This window comes from Athene cunicularia, assembly GCF_003259725.1.
Source record: "Athene cunicularia isolate RWA chromosome 26 unlocalized genomic scaffold, athCun1 chr26_part1, whole genome shotgun sequence".
Lineage (NCBI taxonomy): Eukaryota > Metazoa > Chordata > Aves > Strigiformes > Strigidae > Athene > Athene cunicularia.
The window spans coordinates 2,036,691-2,053,517 of NW_020799136.1; the positions used below are offsets into that span (position 1 = coordinate 2,036,691).

At 48.2% G+C, this 16,827-nt stretch overlaps 1 pseudogene; it reads right to left on the reverse strand.

The window, feature by feature from the left end:
- LOC113488795 overlaps nt 1–16,827 on the reverse strand; it is a 351,505-nt pseudogene that overhangs the window by 95,047 nt on the left and 239,631 nt on the right.

Genomic DNA, 16,827 nt, shown 5'->3' on the forward strand with positions numbered 1-16,827 from the left:
GGGGGGGCTTCTGTGAGAAGCTTCTAGAAGCTGCCCGCATGTCCAATGGAGCCAACACCTGCTGCTCTGGGACGGAGCCGTCGGTGGCCCAGTTCAAGCCTGTCGGCGAAGCTGGGAGCACCTCTGGGATAATGTATTTAAGAAGGGGAAAAGTTGCTGTGCAACAGCAACTGCAGCTGGAGAGAGGAGTGAGAACACATGAGAGAAACAAGGCTGCAGACCCCAGGGTCAGTGAAGGAGGAGGAGGAGGAGGAGGACGTGCTCCAGGAGCCGGAGCAGAGGTTCCCCTGCGGCCCGTGAGCCTGTTGAGTCTCTTTTGCCCCTGCTGAGGGATCCCCCTGTCCTTACCTTGACCCACAAGCCTTTCATTGTATTTTCTCCCCCTTCCAGCTGAGGAGGGGAGTGATGAGGCAGCTTTGGTGTCCAGCCAGGGCCATCCCACCACAGCCACATCCAAGATACTCCAAGGTAGTTGGGTTTCTATCATCGGGTAAAACCAGCGGGAGCTGAAACTTGTCCTGCTGGCATTAAAGGCGTTAGAAAAGGACTCGGTTCCTCCTCCACACTCACAAAGCTGCTGGGGCTGGGGGATTCCTGGTGAGGGGCTTCACTGAGCAGCATGTCCGGACCCTGGTCCTTACTCCGACTCACCAGAGCCACAGACAAACTGCCGTTGCCCACGAACAGCCACTCTCGTTTTCACCTTTAGCCAAGTGGAGCAAGCGCAAGGCTTTCCAGAAAGTGGCGGGTTCTTAATTATTGTTATAATTTATTTAGCGTTTACTGACAAGAGCTCAAACCTCCTTCGCAGAAGGTGCTGAACACACACACACACACACACACAAGCCATTTTAAAAGGCAGCCACCGCCGCTAAGTGCTTCTCTGAAGAAGATGGACACTAGTGAGCTCAGCAGATTATTTGCTAAAAGTAACTGATCAAATCGCTTTTCCTTCCAAGTTTCTTTTTCATCTCAGACTCTCCCAGACAAAGTCTCGATTTTCTCAGATGCACCTACTCTCCCACTCATTTTAGCAGTATTTTTTTTTTTAAAAAAAAAAAAAACCAGTGGTTCAGTCATTCTGGGTTCTCCGCAAATATAAACTGTTATGATTAGATTGCTAATTTATGATGTTATTCTTGCCCTGTGGTTGGGTGCAATTACCGCTGGTAAGAATAACTTCTCTGGCAGTGCTTAAAATTAATTTTCCTTGCAAGTATCTAAACACAACTTTGGAAATGAAGTATCAGTCTCACAGGTTTGATTACATGATGGGCTGATCAAGAACCTCTGATCCTTATCTCAGCCTGGATGATATTTCATTAATTTGTATATATTTGAGGCCAAAATTATTGTATCTAACCTCCTATACAAGATTGGCTGCAGACTTTCATCCTCTCTCACCATTTCTTTGAAGTTATGATTTACAGCCAGAAGATTAGAAAAACATGAGAATCAAAACTCTAGCAGATACCCTGGGGATCACAGACAGTGACTCGCTTCTTGTACGACCTTCACTGAATCATTTCTTTTCCCCGTGTCTCAGTTTTCCAATCTGTAAAATGGTCCTTTCTCTCCTCTGTAAGGTGCATTGATAGCTTTAAATGAAAACCAAAACCCACTGTTCTTCCAAACATCATTTGTCCTGTTACAGCCTGGTCTTTACACTCTCTGCTCCCAGCTACTAAGCAAGCTCATCCCATGACACTCAAAATAAAAACAGGCCAAGGTTTTGTTCTCCAGCGGACATGCTATAATTAATAAATTACTCAGTGGAAGAGAATCTGGGGAGGAAAGTGGCATGATGGAGTTTCTTTCTGCAGGCTGACCCAGGGAAGGAGCTCTGCCCAGGCTCAGCGGCTGTCACTGCCAGCAGGGCAGTTCCCACTGCAATGCTACTCGTGCAGTGGGGCTTGAAATGAACAAAACAACCAACAAAAAAACGCACAACACTCAAATGCTTCACTTAAATGACTTTCCTTTTTTTTAAAAAAAAAAAAAAAGCAAGAGAGGGAGAAGCAGAAATATTCTAATTGCATTTCACAGCACACACCATTATGCAAAAGTCTATTTAACCTGGATGCTACAGGGGTCACTCCCTTCTGTAAGTATTTGCATGGAAAGGAGTTTGGTTCACCCTAAGCCAAAGGCTAACTCGGCCTCACCATGCAAATGTATTTAAATGAAATGTATCCAAAGCTGCTAAATTATATTCACAGGAAATAAAGTCCATCGGCTGCAAGTGGGTGCTTTGTACTCTTGATTGAAAATTGTTTTTGTGTGACAGAGAAGGTGCTTAGGAGAGTAAAAAAAGATCATTCAGTGAATTAGAAAATTACTCCAACCTCTAGACCATGTCAAACTAAATATAAAACAAACAAACTATGGCAAACGAATGAATAATTTAAAGCAGCAGCTTATACATCACATCAGAAAGCAGAGTTGTGGAGCCCGGATGCCTCTCTGGGTGCCACAGGCCTGGGGTCTCACCCCCTGCACCCCCTGAACCCGCAGGCTCCTGCTCTCCTGGAGGTTCCGGCTGAGCGCCGCGCTGCCAGGAGCCCTGCCTGGCCATGCCCTTGACCCTGGGCCGGCTACAGACCTCCCCAGCTCCCCTGCATTTCATCCGTTCCTCACACCTCACGGTTTTTATCCTTACTGCAAGAGCGGCGCCAGCCTCAGAGCTGCTACAGAGAGCGGGGGGCTTCCCAAAGCCCTGCCAGGGGAGGCTGCTCCCACCCAGCGCCCCTCTGCTCCCAGCTCGCCACCCTGAGCTGATCTGGTGGAAGAGGAGGGATGGCCCCGGGGTGGGGGTACTTCAGGGCAGAGCCGAGCTCTGGGGCAGCGAGGTGTGGGGGCTCCAGCTGCGAGCAAGGGTGTCCTGCTGGGGGGCCCCGGCCCCTGCCCCAGCTTGGCCACTCTCGCGTCCGACGGGGCAGTGCGAGCACCGATTACATGATCGTATCGGCTCTGTCTCCTGAGCAAAAAAAGCACACGGGGATGAAAGAGACAACTGCCTCACTCCCAGCCTCTTGGGTCGCACGGGGTGATGGAAGGGTCCACGATCCATCCCACGTTCTGTCACCCCAACGGCCACTGTGCTCTGCAGAGTGTAACTGTGCTCAGCTACTCCTATCCCGGCTGCCAAGGTGCCCAAAAAATACCAGGCTGCTGCTCCCTGCACTTCACAAGACATTCTGGGGCTCACCTGGGTGGATCGCAGGGAGATGCAGGGACCTGACACAGAGGGGAGAAGGAGAGGACCTGTCTGGGGGTCTCACCACGCTCCCCGTTGTGTTACAACCAAAACCATCCCCTCCGTGGCTGTGTGCAGTCCAGAGCCCTGGTCCACCTCAACCTGAGAGCTCAGCTTTTTGTAACTTTTACTCATCACTAAACTAGGTTAACTGAACTGCTGACCTAGCTGTGAAATGCTCCACATCTCATAAATTACCAGCCCTCACAAGCCAGCTCATAATTTGAGAAATGCTGAGGAGAAGGAATATGTAAGATAAACAGATAGAAATAAATAATCTGTAAAGACAACATATAGAATAGATGGGGTAAGATACAGAATAAACAGAGAGAAGGTTAATTTCTGTTCCCTTACACAAAAGAACATTAAAAATAAATATGAAGAAGACATATCTAAGGAAAGAAAAGCCTAACTCAAAGCTTGCTGAATTCAACAGAAAGATCCCTCTCTGCTTCAGCTGCTTTGAGCCAGACACGAAGATAAAGGAAAGACACCAGAACCTGGGACGGGATAAAAACATGCGCCAGATGCCAGATTTCTTCTGGTAGCTGCCGGGGTGATGGGTCACCGATGATGGATTGCAGAGGAGGAGCCAAGAGCGATGACAGAGGTCTTCTGGCTCAGGGCCAGGGGCTCTCAAGATTTGGCTGAGTTTAAAGGCAAACAGTCGTGCAGTGACGGGGGTAACTTGTCTATGCCAGTCTGTTTATCAGGACAAAAAAAATCCCTGAATGAGGAAACACAATCTCTACGACATGCTTGTGTGTAGCATTAGTAATCTGTCAGAGAAGATGACAACATTCCTGATTAGAAAAACGGAAAGAAGGAAGGTCTTGGGGTAGATTTATTCAGCTCTGTTAATCCGGACTTCCCATGGTTTGCTCAACATTCACCCAATACGAAGTAAATGTTCCCTGCCAGGTAGGGGAACTGGCTGAAGGTTCTTGTCCTTATTGGTTAGATGCTGGAAACAACAGTAACGCGGATAGATATGGATCAGAGCAGACACAGAAATAATCGGTAGGTTCCGCAGTAACTGAACGGGGACCCGGGCAGGCGGCGGCGAGAGCAGGGGGACACGTCCCATGGGGGTCCGGGGTGGGGGGAAGGTAACCAACGCTGAGCAAAATGTAGAAGAAAATTCTTACCACGAATTGCCCAAACCTGGCACCTAGAGGTGAGACGTGTCTGTAAATGATGTGTGGGGTGGAGACAAACATACAAACCCAAGAAAACAGCCAGCTAAAATTAAATGTTCACCTCTAATACACTCTTCATTAGCACAGAGCCGTAAGACCATCTGTTTCCATCCAGAAAACATTAAGACAAACTGGTCTCTGCTCTTATATTTGTGCTCTGAAGGAAAAGAAAGCTGTCTGAAAAGCTTTTAACTTCGCAAATAAAACAGCTACCAATCTGACCAGCTAATATAAATAATTCTAGGTCTAAATTTCCCCCCAGAAAAACCCTCATAGTTTGTTTTAAGTATTTCATTTTGCAAATAGGTTGTTTACTTCAAAGAGTAAAGATTAAAGATAAAGAGTAAAGAGTAAAGATTAGAATGGACATTTAAATTAAGCTATAACTACTTGGCGTCCAATCTGTCCATAATAATAAGATGAGAATCTGCAGCTTCAGGAACTGTAGCATATACAGTTGCTGAGATTATGAGTCCTCATGCTTCGGGTTATGAAATGATGGAGGTCAGGAAGCAATTTTCTTGCATATATTGCTGACAGGCTAGAGACATTGCAGGAATTTTTGCATATTTTTTGAAACATCAGTTATAAGTCACTGTCAAGAAGAAGATCCCAGACAAGGTAGATATTACTTTTTATATAAATGAATTTCAAAAGAAGAGCCCTCTTCTCCAGCTCTCACTGTGACAAAAGTCCTACCACAGGACAAAACCCAACAAACTACAGAAAACCAGATCTCTGAACTATCTAGATGCTTACGGAGCAGCAGCTGACCTGTTTTCCATTGAGCAGAGCTCAGAAAAGAGAGGGGCACGAACAACTTCAGCTTGATAAGTTCAAGGCTACGCACGCTCCCATCTCCTCCCGGGAATTACATCACTCAGATGGCTTCTCGACGTGAAGCTTTAAAAAGCAGCCGAGCCTGTGGCTCTCCACGGGCTGCGGCAAAGCCAAACCGTGAAAGAAACTGAACACGGTGTAAGCGAGGAGCTGGCTCCTGCAGCCCAGCAGCAAACATGGCCCTGGGGAGGCCCTGCCCAGCCTCTCCAGGGGTGCAGCCAGCTCCAGCCGGGGGAAATGGCATCCCCACATCCCCACATCCTCACATCCCCACATCCCCACATCCCCGCATCCCCACATCCCTGCATCCCCACATTTCCACATCCCTGCATCCCCACAGCCGTCCGCAGCAGTTGGCAGCACTCACCCTCCAACAGCCCCTCTCCTTGCCGTGGCAGGAGGTTGTGACCCTTCAGCAGTTCTGCCTGTGGGCAGCCCCGGGTGAAGGCGGAAGACGACCTGCGACCAGCCGGGAAGGGAAACGTTGGGGTTTATACCTCTGAGCGTGGCTGTTTCCTTCTGAACAAAATAAACTGTACCACTGGAGTGGCAAAAAGATAATACTCTCATGTTATACAAGTGTTGCTTACACTTCTTCTCATTTGGGAGTAATTTGTACCAGCACTCCCAGCGACGCACTGGGACCGTGTGTGCCTGTGCACACTCAGCCAAGAGTCCTGCCAGCATTTACCCAGTGAGAAACCCCAACGCGGGCAGCGCTGAGAGCAGCCGGGACCACGGGGACGAGGGACCGGCACCCCGGGTCGCGCCCTCCACAGCCTTCAGGGAAACATGAATTTAAATTATACCACCAAGATATGTGTGGGGGAATATGTTTTTGCGAGGAAAGGAATAATGGTTTACAAAAATAAATCTCTCTTCAAAGTGAAGTGAGTCATTCACAGCAGCCTCTTCAACGTGACAAACAGCTCATATAGCAAAACAAAGAGTAGATCATTCGGTCTCATTACCAAGACTGGATGTACTCTCCGAGCACTAAAAGGCACTTATGATTTATGCTTATAAAAATCAATCGCATTTTATTGATTACCAAGATTAAGAAAAGAAAAAAAAAAAAAAAAGTTTGCTTGAACTTGAGGAACAGTTATATCTTCAGGTCTGAAGTTAAACCTATCTGGAATACTGACAGCTTCCAGGCTGCCGGGCAAATTGATCAGGAGAAGTGTGGGCAAGTGTTTTATATGCAGAGCTGAACATTTCATATGGCAATATCAAAGGAGTTAACTTTATGTTTGCACCCACTAAATTTATGTCAAGTAAATCACAAAGTCAAAACCCAAGGTCGTTTATGATAACAAGATGGCAGAAATTCACCCAGCTGCATAGAGAGGAAAAAAAAAAAAAAAAAGATTTTTTGGCAGTTTTGGTTTGCATTTATAGTATTTAAGCACTTAGAAGCCTGATTCATAATTGGTGCCAGATGCTCTCAATACACATAGGAAGAGACAGTCTTTGTTCCGATAAATTCATACTCTAAAAAAAGCTAGACGGTCAGAGGCTGTGGAAGCGGGAGGGATGGTTTCCCCGATTGAGAAAGGTGACGGCGAGAGATGAGGTAACCGGCTGCAAAGGGCACCTGGGCTGCGGAGCGGCGGCGGGACGGAGCCCCCAGCCCCTGCCCGGGGGGGGCTGCACAGGCGGCAGATCCCCAACCCCGGGGCAGGAGCTCCTGCCCCCCGGGACTGTCCCCTGGGGCTGAGGAACCCGCGTGGCTCCGGCGGGAAGGACGCGCCCGGTGCCACCGCGTGTTCTGCTGCGCCGCCATTCGTTCTGCTCCAGGGCTGCGGCTTGCTTGTTCGTTGTTAACGTGGAAAGTTCAGTATCGTACAAAAGACGTCTCAATGATCAGCCCTTGCTATCTAAATTAAATCTCGCTGCTTTAACATTCCAGGTTTCTCACACAATTTCTGCTCCTGAAGACAGCTTCTAATGTGGAGCAGAGTCCCACGAACAGTATGAACTACAAGGTCACAGCATTCAGCAAGTGAAAAAAAAAAAAACCAACACTAAAACGGGAGATTAAGTATTAATTTCAGGGCAAAGTTCCATCTACTTGCGATTACTCTATGCTGCACGTATGTAATACCATGTTTCAGTAATTAAAGGCAGAATGATTTACACAGCTGCAAGATGTAGAGGAGATGTCGTTACTGGGCTGGGTACAGTTGGCTACAGCAGACCAAACTAAATCGGAACCCTCTGTCCCAGGGCGATGCTTTTTGGCTCGTCCCAGTGTCCTGGCCAGACTCCAGCCCAGGCAATCTCCCCGCCCACCCAGGGGGGCTGGGGACGGCCCCGTCCCTGTCCCCACCACAGCGTGGCCTTGCTGGGTGCTGCCAGGGAGGCAGAGGGGCTCTTCAGGGCGTTTGGGAGCAGAAAACTTCACACAAGACGCACGCTGGGCTCTGCGAGGCAAGTGGAGGACATCACAACTGTCCTTCTCCAGCCACTTCTGCAATATTTTCCCCTCTCTACCATTAATCTTTTGTCTCTGGGTCTCCCCCGTACCCACCCCGGGGCTCGGGACGAGGGGCTGCCAGCAGCGGGATCAGCTGGGGCGGCCCCAGCCCGGCTGGAGACAGAGGAGTCACGCTGGGGGGATCAGATGGAAGGGGCTGATGGAACGTGGCAACACAAACCTCTGCCTGATTCACTCCCTACTGATCTTCGTGTCCATGATTGCGCGGAACTTTTCCCCCCCCCTTCTCAAGGAGCTGTGCACCGTGCCATGGTGAAGACTATTGGTTGTGAAAGGCAGCGTGGCAGTAACAGCGCCGCTGGCCTGGGCGAGGGATCCTTGTCGGAACAGCTGTCAAACCCCAGCCCGGCGCAGGCTGCAGGATCCGTGCGCGTACCAGCAGCTGCTGACTCACACCCTGTTGCGTTTCACTGATGGGTGAAGCGACTCCCCGGTGTACCCTGAGCCAGGGTACGTGGCGACGAGGCGTTTTATAGAAATTACTAAATACCACGTGTACGCAAGGACTGTTAAAACTGAAATAAATCGCAAACAATATTTTCACGTTTGTGCTTTTTGCAAGTCCAGAAACAGTCGATTCTATTTGCATAACGTATTGGACATTTTTCACATTACGCTGTGCATATAAAGTGCTTCTCGGTGCAGAGTTTGATAACGCCGTGAACATACAAGCCAAGCAGGTAGAGTTAGTGCCGATGCTTACGTAAGGCTCACAGAAAAACTCCCAGGCACGCTGCCTGATGAACTGAGCCCAGGCTACTCAGCAGTGGGTAAATTATCCAATGGAAATAATGAATCATTCATTTAGAACCAAAATGATAATACATCACTTATTTAATCAAAAGTGCCATCTACTGAACCAGGGACATCAACTAATGAACCCAGTGGATCCCCCAATGAGACAGATGAATCACCTGCTGGAAACATTTGCTGTACTAGACCAAGGTGTTTAGCTCTTCACCTTGATACACAAATCACAACGTCGTTTATTATCAGAGCTAAAAGTTTAGCGAGACTTCAAATGCTGACGGTATATTTATACGGCTCGAGGAAAACACAAAGGTACGATAACGGAATTAAGGAATATTGCCAAGGACGTAAGGCAGCCTCAAAATATTAAACCCTATTTCCCACGAGTGCACATTATTCCAAGGCTGTGGGGTAACTTGGGTTTTCTTTAAAGCACTTTTGATGGTGATTATAAAGTTAAAACACCGGCTCTTGAGGACATGAGCCTGACTCCACTTTTCCCATCAGAAACACTAAATTTTGGTACGTGAGGCTTACATGTGAGCTCACACACCGCCTTGTGAAGACACGAGCCTGCACTGAAATCCCTCCAGTTTGACACTTTCTTAGAAACATCATCACTTTAAATAGCGCTTCTTTTCAATGGTTCCTGTAACTTGATAACACTACTGTATTTTTTTAACATCTCTTTTAACTTACACTGAAGCAACCTGGTATCAAATACCCCGTGTACAGGTTTCGGTTCAAAAAACGAGCTTCTAAATGTGCCTGGCTTGGGAGTAGGAGCTATACACATGGGTAGATAACGTACAGAGATATTTTTCCATCTTCCTTTCATTTGCTTAGCTGCTCCACGTCTCAGCATTCAAGCTGATTAACATCGCCTGCTGAAGTTAATTAAAGTATATAGGATGTAATAAGACTAATATGTTTGAGTTCTATCAATCACAGAATCTGGGGAGTCAATATTTGACATTAATATATCACAGAGGGGAAAATCTTCAACGGGGATGTGAAATGAAAAGAGGAAAGAGGGATTGCAGAGTACAGGGTCCTTTCCAACCCACTTTGGTGATCACTGCGTGTGTCCTGTTCCAACACACCGATGGACTCGGCCCGTGCTTAGACTCATTTGAAAGCCTCGTGGGGTATTTTTCGGGTATCAAGGACTAGTCACAAAGCTGTGGCTAAGCCTGTGACTCTGAGAGCCAAGGAAACAGGGAGGATTTAAGCCTTTGGAATGTCTTGCCAGGTGATATTACCCAAGAAATATCCACTTACCTCCCCTCTCTCAGCAGCTGGCATCTCCCCACGTGGCACAGCTCGCACCAAAAGCTGTCTGGTGGTTCCCGACGCAGAGAACAGCCCAGCAGACGGTGGCCTGTGCTCCCCACAGGGGTGCTCGGTTACCCTGAATTAAACAGCGTTTCTCCTCCTCTGCTCAGGTTCATTGCAAATTGATGGACCATGAAAACCTGTAAGAAAAAAAGCACAGGGAGACTGTAGAGAAAGGACCAATCCTGGCACTGGTTTGATCTCTACTCCACACACACCTTCTGTGTTCAGCACCTTTTCAAACAGCCTGAGAAGGAGGCGCTGAGCTGCAGCCCTGCTCGGGGCTGGGCGGGATGTGTTAAAGCATCCCCAGTTGGGGCGAGGTGTCCCCCAGTGAAGGCCCCGTTTAACCCGGCCGTGTCAGCCCAGCAGCCCGCACCCCGCCAGTTCCCAACCAGAAATAAATGGGAAGGAAAACAACTCAAAAAACCAAGGCAGCATCCCCCCAGCTCTGCCCGGGGACAAACCCTGCGCCGCACACGCAGCAGCTCTGCGAGGTGCTCTTGCCACTGACCGCAGAGCTGTCGGGAGTGATTTAAAGCGGGCGTCCAGCCCACGCTTCCAGGCCCCAGCCCTGTCAAACTGCTGCTTCCAGAGAGCACAGGAGAGAGGGAAAGAGGGCAAAGTCACAGGGAGCCTCTACCGCGTTAATGCCAGTCCTCCAAAAGGAAAACACTAACTCCACACGCTCAGTGTCCTGCTGCCCGTCGTGGTGCAGGACTCCAGGACACCCTGGGGCAGGGAGGGGGCAAGGAGCCCCCCGAGAGCTGTGGCCATCCCGGCTTCTGGCTCCTCCGCAGGTTTCACTGCCGACAGGGCAGATGCATTTTGTTCTTTGAAGGCACGGTGAGCCCACTGCTGGAGGGGAAGGGGAAGGGGAAGGGGAAGGGAGGGACAGCCCTGGGTGGGCTGGGGACTTAGGAGAGGACTTTGCGAGTGCAGCGCCAGGGTGTGAGCAGCTGGAGCTCACCTGCACCCACTGTCTTGTGTACATGCTCCCTTAGCGACAGAGCTCCTTCTGCATAAAATATTTAAATACCAGTTTATCAGCCATCCAAATCATTAGCTACAAAGATCCAGACTTAACGTACAGTGAGGACACCGTGCATTAATATTTATTACACTTGATTTGTTTAAGGAAATACATTGAGCTTTTTGGCGCAGGCAATTTCCATGGAATCAAACTGTGAAAGGCATTAATCACTGTCAGTGATGTGCGTAGGGTACACACAGCCTATGGAAATGAAAGGAAAAATAAATACACGTCGTACGATGCTTTAAAGACCGGAGAGCGCTGCTGGTGAGGAATTGGCAAGTGCCAGGTGGTTGTGGTGGGAAACCCGCTCCGGCAGCCAGCGCCGCAGGCAATGCCCCTCGGCGCCGGGGGGATCTGGCACCGAGGCTCCTCTCGCCCCAGGCAGGCAGGGACGGCTCCCGGTGACTCTGGCACCCGGCAGTTGTCACCCGCCGGCAGACGCCGATGGAGCCCGGGTCTCCCCGGCAAAAGGGGCCAAATCCGGGCGGATTCCCGAGCCCAGTGGGAGACCAGCTGCATTCACCCCGCAGGGAGTGGGCACACGGGAGGATAAATGAAGTTATAATGTCTATTTGCAAACAGCAATGAATTGAACATCCGAGGATTAAGTTCGCTTCCACTTCGGTACCCAGAACAAGGGGCGATTTGAGTGGCTTTGTGCTGTAATAACTATAATCTGCTCAGGTGTCTGCCTGCAAAGCAGAAAATGTCACCGTAACCCAGATGACCCATCAGCACCATGTAAATGCTTTAAGGTATTTCCAGTGACTTGCCTGGAAGAAAAGAAGGGGGGGTGTTTGTTTGCACCAGTTAAAGGCTTGGGGCTTAAATCAGCCCAGAGGCAATTAGTTCCTCTGCACCCGGGACTGAATTTGTGTCCATTATTTTCGTTCCACGGGAAGCGACGGGCACTGCTGCTGGGCGCTGGCCAAGAAGAGAGAGCTCACTCCTGCGCTGCTGCGGGGCGGGAACCAGGCTCAGCACCAGGCACCCCAGAGGGGCCCAACCGGTGTCTTCACAGAGAAGTTTTTCCTCCGTGGACTGTCCACAAGACGGTAATTTTCCTGCATTTACAATTGCGAATAAAGCTCTGTCCATGCGGGTGCAGAATGACCACTGAAATATTACATTTGTTGTCTCCATAGCAATTTTGTAAAGGGTTAAGGGGGAATTACAGACACTTTCATTCTTCCCTCGACGTTTATCTTTTTATTGTGGTTTAAATGAGAGAGTACTATTAAGAAATAGAAAGGTTTCAAGATGTGTAAGTTCACAGGGGAGTTAAGGTTTAAAAAGAAAAAAAGTGTTAATAAAGCAATTTTAAAATTTAATCTGAGAGTTTATTTTCTCCTTTGCTGCCTCTTCTCCCCTGGGGATAGATTTCTTTCTTGCCCTGCAAAGGATTTAGTAGGAAACCTTTTATTTTTCTGGACCCAGCAAGAGACAGTCAGAAGTGAGAAGAGTTTAGCAATTCAGAGGTCACAGAAATGATGGCTGCTGACCTGTTCTGAGCCAGTGGCTTAGGAGAGAACATAAACAGATGAAGGACACCCATACTCGGAACCCAGCACTGCTGTAAGGTTCGGATTCATTTGGATAAAAATAATTTTCACTCTCCGTTCATCTTCTAACACTTCCCAAGCTCATGAGATGAAATGGAAATGAAAAGCCCAAGTGAGGTGAGAAAGGCTCTTTCTGCACATGTTGGGGCTCAACCCAGAAGGAAATCTGGAAATCTTATCAAAACCCTGGTGAAGGTGAGAGCTCTGCCTTGATGGTCAGGCTCGGATGAGGTCCTGATAAACAACTGCTTGGTTCAGCGTCGGAGCCTTCTGAGACCCAGCCAGCAAACTCTGAGTCCATTGCAATACCATCACCACTAGACCTTGGAAAGTTTCTCCTCTTTTTAAGATTTAAAATGCTGATTTTCCCTCACGCTTGCCCAGCTGAGGTCAGGCACGCGAGTCACAATAATAAAGACACAGTGAGATAATTCCGGTGCCTAAGCTAACACAATCTGTCAGGGTGGAGGACAGGATGCTCCCCCATCAGAGCAGTCATTTCATGTTGCTCCTTCCATACGTGCCCTCGAGACGGGCTCTGCCTCCTCCGCACTGCAGTGATGCTCTGGCAGCTTTGGACTGGCTTTTTGGTGGCTGCAACTCCCTGTGACATTGATTTCTGTGTTCTAAGAAAATGTGAACTGCTGTCAGACTGAAGCACGGTCCTGCCGGTGAGCAACCTTGTTTTACGGCTTTAGGGCACTCGCTTCTGCTACCCTACACCCCGTCTGTAAATCATATTCTGAGAAAAATTGCTACTGGTTTTATGCCATAACTCATAAATTACTGGATCCTGTATTTTCGATATGCTCCTCCATTTCTCTTCAAACTTTCGTAGTGACGGATTAATTAATTAAATTAAATAAAGCCTGCATTGACTTTTGTGCTAATTGTGAGTGCTCTGCGAATCTGGAAGCGAGACTTGGTGTGAAAGAAAATGGGAAACTACTGTAACACCTCAATTTATTTTTTTTTCTACTGACGTGTTTACACAGTTTTTGGATAATGTTGACATAAAGAAAGGAACGGGACAGCCCCGTGGGAGCGGCCGCTTTGGCCGCCCTTAGCCCAGCTGCTGCTCGCCTGCAGCCAAGGATGGAACCGGGTGCAACATCTGGGAGCCTGCAGTGAAGTGGGAGCGAGTTATGAAACGTGAAAGAGGTTTAATCTGGAATCAGCACTACTGGTATGGGGTGTCTGAGTTCTTAACAAAACGGAGCGGGCTCAGGCTCTGTAGGAGAAAACACAAGCCATCAGATAGACACAAGGTTATGCAAAAATGAAAACGAAATCGTTGTGTATTGACCTTGACTTGAAGGTGACCAGATCCAATTAACAATCGTTAATGTGGCTGAAGGCTGAAGTCTGGAGTGACCTCAAGGACCAGCGAACTCTGAAATACGTGTATTTTACACAGAGGCAAAGTAAAACACAGGAATACTGGAATATGCCGTGCAGTCATTTAGCAAAACAGCACGGTAAACCGCTCCTAAAACTGCCTTAGAGAGCCGAGCTGTTTGGGAGACCTTGGAAATATATTTCTGAATAGCAGGTAAACCTTGAGTATGTTTCAAGAGTTTAAAATGACTCTCATTAACTCCTTAAATGGGGAAGAGTGCCTGCAGTTTCAATAATGTGCCCAGAGGAGCAGTGAGAAGTAAGATTTAAGAAAACCCGAATCAAATCTGACTTTCATTTCAACTTGCATATGATCAGGGAGGAAGGGATGCTTTGTGGTTAAGGCACGAGAAGGGTGGTAAAAAAATCTAAAGTGCCCTAGAAATCCCGTTTTAAAAGTGATGCTGTCTTAGGGAGGATAAAATCCATTTGGCTCCCACTGAGATTTGGACTTTGTAAGGACCTGTTGCTCTTCTGAAACGTGGGATGAAGGATAAGGTTTGGGCCACTGAACACTCAGCCCACGGCCATCGGGGCTGGATTAGCCTGGATGCAAAGTGATGCCGACGGAGGCCAACAGGAGCTTTCCTCGGGGCTCTGCAATGTGCCTCGCAGCATGGCCAGGGATGAGAGCAGCATAGAACACGGACGCCTGAAAGGAATTCACTTAGTCTTTAAATCAAGCCAGGATGGGATTGCCTCCTCTTAAATATCTGCTTTAGTTCACGCCATGAGATGTTAAGCTTGATTCAAAAACAACCGGCTGAAACCCTACAGCTGGTGCTAGGCACGGGAAGGCTAATTGATCATAATGATCCTTAAGAGGTAGAAAACCAAGAGTGGGCAACTATCAATCTGTCTCCTAATGGAAAGGTGCACATGCCATCAAAACACCCTTCGTGCTAACCACTTTCCTCTCCGAGTGGATACGCCATCCTAATCACTGCAGTAAATAAAAACCCTGGGTGATAATCTCCAGGAACGGTGTAAAGGTGTTTAGGGAAAATGAGCACTTGGCTACCCACACCAGACTTTTTACTTTTTGTCTTGCTGAAGACTGGAGGTTTTTACAGAACGAGCTTCACTTTCTCAAGTTTAAAGAAAAAGCCATCCCCCTCCAGCTGTTGAGTTAAACAGAGTGTTATTCAAATTATGTAGGGGAAAAAAAAAAATGTCATAACATAATGAGAATGAAATGCTGGCCTCAGGCGCCTTCATATTCGAGGACTTTTAAAAACAACAATAGCAACAAAACAGTTCAATATTTTATCTGTCAGTAGAAAATGGACATTTAAATAAACATTAACTAAGCTGGGGAACATTGATGTTGCAGTAGCAATTTGTTTCTGACAGACAAGATTGTTAAAGTCTGATTCTTCTTAATAGGTGGCATTTTTAGAGAAAGACGAGGTGTATTAAAGCCCAGAACTGCTCCTCTCCCTCTGCTGCTTCCCTGCGGCCGCTCGCTCGTGGCTGTGCTGGGGCCGGGCTCCCCAGGGCCAGGGAAGGGGCAGGGGAAGGAGGCAGCTGGCCAAAGCATCCCATTATCTCATCTGGCCGGTGTTTATGTGTAGGGAATCAATCTTCCAAACCTGTTTTCATTTGCTTTCAAATGGTGGATTGTCTGGTTTCTGTCAGAGATTGCCCAGCCCGGCTCTGCAGAAGCCACCACCGAGCTGGCAACCGGGAACCACGAGGCTCAGGCTCAGCCTCTCGCCCGCGGCAGGAGGGTGCTGTGCCCCCGTGTCGGCGTTTCTTAGCCCTGCTGGAGCCCCAAGATGTGTTGGGGGAGCCCCAGGCACACACAGAGGATCGGTGCCTGAAACCCAACCACGGAGCGTCTCCCGTCCGACGGAGCGTCCCTCCCAAAGCACGTCCCAGGGCTCGGTGTGTGACGGCAGTGGGGAAGGGGCAGCACACGCGTGTGCACACGCCAGAGGCACACACACCACACGGCTCCTGCTTTCAGGCCAAGTACGTTTTCTGTCTCCAGAATCAAGAAGGGCAAGTGAAGGCGGGCACCAAAAGCATGGGAAAGAGCTGGCAGTGAGACCGAAAGGAACCGAATTCTTGAAAACAAAGAACAGTCAACATCTGTAAGCAGCCACACAAGGAAGGAAAGAAATTGTTAATATCATTAATTTGATTTGCTGCAGCTACTTGAAGTCTAACCACAGGCAGGGAAGCCACTGCGTCAGCTCTGCACAGCGTAGAATCAAAAGGAAACCTCAGCGCAAACATCTTCCTCAAACATTACAGGGAGAGGCTTTCCACGGCACATTGCGTGTAGAGGCGAACCGCTCGGAGGCTACCGAGGGCTGAGCCTTTATTAACGAACCCCAGAACAGAACCTCCAGCCATGACACACGCAGCTATCTTCAAAATCAAGTCCCGAATTTGAGGGAATATGTAATAGGGGAAAGAACAAAAGGACCCTTTGATGTGTTCAACCACATGATGTTTAGCAAAAAATGCAAATGTTCTCTCATGCTAGAGAACACTTATCAATATTAAGGCATACATGGAGAAGAAAGAAGGAAGAACAAAATACAACACTTAACAAGAGGGTAATTTAGCCTGTTGGCAAGTGCTTTAAGTCTGGTTCATGAAAAATTACTTGCACAATTGTTTTGCAGGGTTTCTGGGCTTTTATGCATAAATCATAGTATTGATTCAATGCGAGTATCATACTTACTCAGGTGTACAACTGCATGTGGGCACAGTTAAAGCAAGAAAGGATTTAAGTGTGGAAATTGGAGAGGAAAAAAAAAAACATCCCCCCTGTTGCTCCTACAAGCTCAGCTACAATTGTCAAACAGCTGGAACGCGTGCGGATTGTTAATTAAAACATGGTGGTGACCACCTTCTGCAGCGGTCTCGGGAGAACTTCCAGGCAGGAGATAACTGCCAAACTGAATTTTTTTTTCTCCACCCTTTTTTTTTTTTTTCCT